This window comes from Suncus etruscus, chromosome 6 (genome assembly GCF_024139225.1).
Source record: "Suncus etruscus isolate mSunEtr1 chromosome 6, mSunEtr1.pri.cur, whole genome shotgun sequence".
NCBI classification, from domain to species: domain Eukaryota; kingdom Metazoa; phylum Chordata; class Mammalia; order Eulipotyphla; family Soricidae; genus Suncus; species Suncus etruscus.
Genome location: NC_064853.1, coordinates 56,205,022 through 56,211,021, shown reverse-complemented (window position 1 = coordinate 56,211,021; position 6,000 = coordinate 56,205,022).

Here is a 6,000-nt window from a genome sequence, read left to right as displayed (position 1 = left end):
GTACTAAAAAAAATGCACAGAGATATCTCAAGAAATGCTGTCTTATTATTTTTAGTTTTGTTTGAGAGCATTCTTGGTGATGCTTGGGGAATTATGCAGTGCTGGGATAATACACATGGTTCCTTATGCAAAACGTGTACTCCAGCCTTTGGGATCACCTCTTGGCCCTTAGCATTCCTCTTGAAAACAATATAAATAAATAAAAACTAGGACAGAATATCTGTGCTGTTAAAAAGGAAAAGAAAAGTGGGAACTTTTATAAACAAACAAAATGATACCATCAGTGTGCTAACAGTAGGTGGTGTTCATATCACCCAACTTCTTATGTCACTTAAGGACATGTAGTTTATCAATGGTCCTAACTCAGAGGAACCCTAGAAGCAGAAGTTTATACAGAGTCTCTCATCAGAAATGCCATTTCTCTTCAACTTAGGGAGAAATAGTTATTATTTATAGAAAGCAGTAAGATCAAGAAGTAGGAAAAACCCTCAATTAATTACATTAAAACTATAGGTCAGAGACCAGAGATATAATGCAAAGGTTAAAATGCTTGCCTTTCATGAGGTTAATTTTGGTATCTCCTAGTTCAGAAATATATTCCCCAAGCACCACCACCAGGAATAACCCTGAGCAGAGAAGCAGGAATAAGCCCTGGACCACCACCAAATGTGGTCTCAAAACAAATAAAAAAAAATAGCAACAAAATCCACAGGCCAACAGAACATATATGCTTTGTATTTAATTTTTTTTTACAAACATGATTATAGTTGTATGATTACAGTCATGTAAAGAGCACCCCCCTTCACTGGTGCAACATTCCCACCACCAATTTCCCAGATCTCCCTCCTCCCCAGCCCCCTACACCTGTACTCGAGACAGGCTTTCCACTTCCCTCATTCATTCACATTGTTATGATAGTTTTCAGTGTAGTCATCTCTGCAACTGCACTCATCACTCTATGTGATGAGCTTCATGTCCTGAGCTGCACCTACCAGCCCTCATCTCTCTTGTCTTTGAGATACTGTTAAAAATGTCCTTCATTTTTCTTAAAACCCATAGATGAGTGAAACCATTCTGCGTCTTTCTCTCTCCCTCTGACTTACTTCACTCAGCATAATAGATTCCATGTACATCCATGTATAGGAAAATTTCATGACTTCATCTCTCCTGATGGCTGCATAGTATTCCATTGTGTATATGTACCACAGTTTCTTCAGCCACTCATCTGTTGAAGGGCATCTTGGTTGTTTCCAGAGTCTGGCTATTGTAAATAGCGCTGCAATGAATATAGGAGTAAGAAATGGATTTTTGTATTGTATTTTTGTGTTTCTTGGGTATATTCCTAGGAGTGGTATAGCTGGATCGTATGGAAGCTCAATTTCCAGTTTGTGAAGGAATCTCCATATCGCTTTCCATAAAGGTTGTACTAGACGGCATTCCCACCAGCAGTGAAAAAGAGTTCCTTTCTCTCCACATCCCCGCCAGCACTGCTTGTTTTCCTTTTTTGTGATGTGTGCCAATCTCAGTGGTGTGAGGTGGTACCTCATAGTAGTTTTGATTTGCATCTCCCTGACGATTAGTGATGTTGAACATCTTTTCATGTGCCTTTTGGCCATTTGCCTTTCTTCTTTTTCAAAGTGTCTGTTCATTTCTTCTCCCCATTTTTTGATGGGGTTAGTTGTTTTTTTCTTGTATAGTTCTGTCAGTACCTTGTAAATTTTGGATATTAGCCCTTTATCTGATGAGTATTGGGTGAATAATTTCTCCCACTCAGTGGGTGGCCTTTGTATTCTGGGCACTATTTCCTTTGAGATGCAGAAGCTTCTCAGCTTAATATAGTCCCATCTGTTTATCTCTGCTTCCACTTGCTTGGAAAGTGCTGTCTCCTCCTTAAAGATGCCTTTAGTCTCAATGTCCTGAGTGTTTCACCTACATGTTGTTCTATATACCTTATAGTTTCAGTTCTGATATCAAGGTCTTTAATCCATTTGGATTTTACCTTTGTACATGGTGTTAGCTGTGGGTCTGAGTTCGCTTTTTTGCAAGTGGCTAACCAGTTGTGCCAACACCACTTGTTGAATAGGCTTTCTCTGCTCCATTTAGGATTTCTTGCTCCTTTATCAAAAACAAGGTGGTTATATGTCTGAGGAACCTTCTCTGAGTACTCAAGCCTATTCCACTGATCTGAGGGTCTGTCTTTATTCCAATACCATGCTGTTTTTATAACTGTTGCTTTGTAATACAACTTAAAATTGGGGAAAGTAATGCCTCCCATATTCCTTTTCCCAAGGAGTGCTTTAGCTATTCGAGGTTGTTTGTTGTTCCAGATGAATTTCAGAAGTATTTGATCCACTTCTTTGAAGAATGTCATGGGTATCTTCAGAGGAATCGCGTTAAATCTGTACAATGCTTTTGGAAGTATTGCCATTTTAATGATGTTGATCCCGCCAAATCATGAGCATGGTATGTGTTTCCATTTCCGCGTGTCCTCTCTTATTTCTTGGAACAGTGTTTTGTAGTTTTCTTTGTATAGATCCTTCACATCTTTAGTCAGGTTGACTCCAAGATATTTGAGTTTGTGTGGAACTAACGTAAGTGGGATTGTTCTCTTAATGTCCATTTCTTCCCTATCATTATTAGTGTATAAAAAGGCCATTGATTTTTGTGTGTTAATTTTGTAGCCTGCCACTTTGCTATATGAATCTATTATTTCTAGAAGCTTTTTGGTAGAGTCTTTAGGGTTTTCTAAGTAGAGTATCATGTCATCTGCAAACAGTGAGAGCTTGACTTCTTCCTTTCCTATCTGGATTCCCTTGATATCTTTTTCTTGCCTAATCGCTATAGCAAGTACTTCCAGTGCTATGTTGAATAGGAGTGGTGAGAGAGGACAGCCTTGTCTTGTACCAGAATTTAGAGGAAAGGATTTTAGTTTTTCTCCATTGAGGATAATATTTGCCACTGGCTTCTGGTAGATGGCTTTGACTATATTGAGAAAGGTTCCTTTTATTCCTATCTTGCTGAGAGTTTTCATCAAGAATGGGTGTTGAACCTTATCAAATGCTTTTTCTGCATCTATTGATATGACCATGTGATTTTTATTTTTTTTTGTTGTTTATGTTGTGCATTATATTGATAGATTTACGGATGTTAAATCAGCCTTGCATTCCTGGGATGAAACCTACTTGATCAAAGTGAATGATCTTCTTGATGAGGCACTGGATCCTGTTCGCCAGGATTTTGTTGAGGATCTTTGCATCTGTGTTCATCAGGGATATTGGTCTGTAATTTTCTTTTTTGGCAGCATCTCTATCAGGTTTTGGTATTAAGGTGATGTTGGCTTCATAAAAGCTATTTGGAAGTATTCCTGTTTATTCGATTTCATAAAAGAGCCTGGCCAGAATTGGTAGTAGTTCCTCTTGAAAGGTTTGAAAGAATTCATTCGTGAATCCATCAGGGCCTGGGCTTTTGTTTTTGGGTAAATTTTTGATTACAGTTTTAATTTCCTCAATAGTGATGGGGGTGTTTAGATATGCTACCTCTTCTTTATTCAACTGTGGAAGGTTATATGAGTTCAGAAATTTATCCATTTCTTCCAGGTTCTCATATTTAGTGGCATAGAGTTTCTCAAAGTATTCTCTGAATACCCTTTGAATCTCTGCAGTATCTGTAGTGATCTCCCCCTTTTCATTTCTAGTACGCGTTATCAAGTTTCTCTCTTTCTTTTGCTTTGTGAGTTTTGCCAATGGTCTATCAATCTTGTTTATTTTTTCAAAGAACCAACTTCTGCTTTCATTGATCTTTCGGATTGTTTTTTGGGTTTCCACTTCGTTGATTTCTGCTCTCAGCTTTGTTATTTCCTTCTGTCTCCCTATTTTTGGGTCCTTTTGTTGAGCACTTTCTAGTTCTATTAGCTGTGTCATTAAGCTACTCAGGTAAGCTCCTTCTTCCTTCCTGATGTGTGCTTGCAAAGCTATAAATTTTCCTCTCAGTACTGCTTTTGCTGTGTCCCATAAGTTCTGATAGTTTGTGTCTTTATTGTCATTTGTTTCCAGGAACCTTTTGATTTCCTCCTTGATTTCATCTCGGACCCACTGGTTATTGAGTATGAGGCTGTTTAACTTCCAGGTGTTAAATTTTTTCTTCTGTGTCCCTTTGCAGTTCACATCTAACTTCAGAGCCTTGTGGTCAGCAAAGGCAGCCTGCAAAATGTCTATCTTTTTTATTTTATGGAGGTATGTTTTATGTGCCAGCACGTGATCTATCCTGGAGAATGATCCATGTACATTGGAAAAGAATGTGTATCCAGGTTTCTGAGGATAGAGTGCCCTATATATATCTACTAGGCCTCTTTCATCCATTTCTCTTTTCAGGTCTGGTACATTTTTGTTGGGTTTCCATTTGGTTGACCTATCAAGTGTTGACAAGCCTGTGTTGAGGTCTCCCACAATTATTGTGTTATTATTGATATCCTTCTTCAGATTTGTCAACAATTGTATTAAATACTTTGCTGGACCCTCATTCGGTGCGTATATGTTTAGGAGAGTGATTTCTTCTTGCTGTACAAATCCCTTGATTAGTACATAATATCCATCTTTGTCCCTTACAACTTTTCTGAGTATAAAGTTTGTGTCATCTGATATTAGTATGGCCACCCCCGCTTTTTTAAGGGTGTTGTTTGCTTGAATGATTTTCCTCCAGCCTTTGATTTTGAGTCTATGTTTATTCTGACTATTCAGGTGTGTTTCTTGTAGACAGCAGAAGGTTGGCTTCAGTTTTTTGATCCATTTCGCCACTCTGTGCCTCTTAACTGGCGCATTTAGTCCATTGACATTGAGAGAAATAATTGTCATGGGATTTATTGCCATCTTTGTGTAGAAGTTTGGTGTGTTTCTTGTTCTGTCTTGTTTTTAGAGTAGATCTTTCAGTTTTTCTTTTAAGGCTGGTTTTGAGTCTGCAATGTTTTTGAGCTGTTGTTTATCTGTGAAGCCGTGTATACATCCTTCAAACCTGAAACTGAGTTTTGCTGGGTGCAGTATTCTTGGCGAAGCATTTATTTCATTGAGTTTTGCCACTATGTCCCACCACTGCCTTCTGGCCTTGAGTGTTTCTGGTGACAGGTCTGCTGTAAATTTCAAGGATGCTCCCTGGAATGTAATTTCCCTTTTCGATCTTGCTGCTTGCAGTATTCTATCTCTATCGGTGGGTTTCATCATGGTGACTAGGATGTGTCTTGGGGTGTTTCTACTGGGGTCTTTTTTAGCTGGTACTCTTCGGGCATGCAGGATTTGGTCACATGTTTTCTTTAGCTCTGGTAGTTTCTCTGTGATGATGTTCTTAACCATTGATTCTTCCTGAAGATTTTCTTCTTGGGTCTCTGGGACTCCAATGATTCTAAAGTTGTTTCTGTTGAGCTTATCAAAGACTTCTATTTTCATCTTCTCATATTCTTTGAGTAAATTTTCCATTGTCTGATCATTTGATTTAAGGCTTTTTTCCAATCTCTTCTGCTGTGTAAAGTTGTTATGCATCTCATCTTCTAAAGCACTAATTCTATCCTCAGCTGCTTTTAACCTGTTGGAAAGCTCATCCATTATGTTCTTCAATTCGTCTACTGAGTTTTTCAGACCTGTTATCTGATCTGATATTTCAGTTTGGAGTTTTCTGATTTCTATCTTCATATTCTCTTGATTTTTATTAGTGTTCTGATTTATACTTTCTTTGATTTCTGTTAGCAACCTCCATATTTCTTCTCTAAACTCCATTTCTGAAAGACTGCTTAGGTAGTTGACCATTGTTGAGTCATCAGAGTTTCCATCTTCATTCTCTATGGTTGAAGTTGGTCTGCGTAGTCTCCCCATTGTCACGCTTACGCTGTGGGTTTTTCTACGTGTTGTGGTGGTACTTATTGGCTAGGTGGAGTGCGCAGCCGCGAAGCGCAGCGGAGCAGCCGCGCTCTGGCCCCCAAACACTCACCTCAGCCGAGGCAAGCCATCAGGGGAT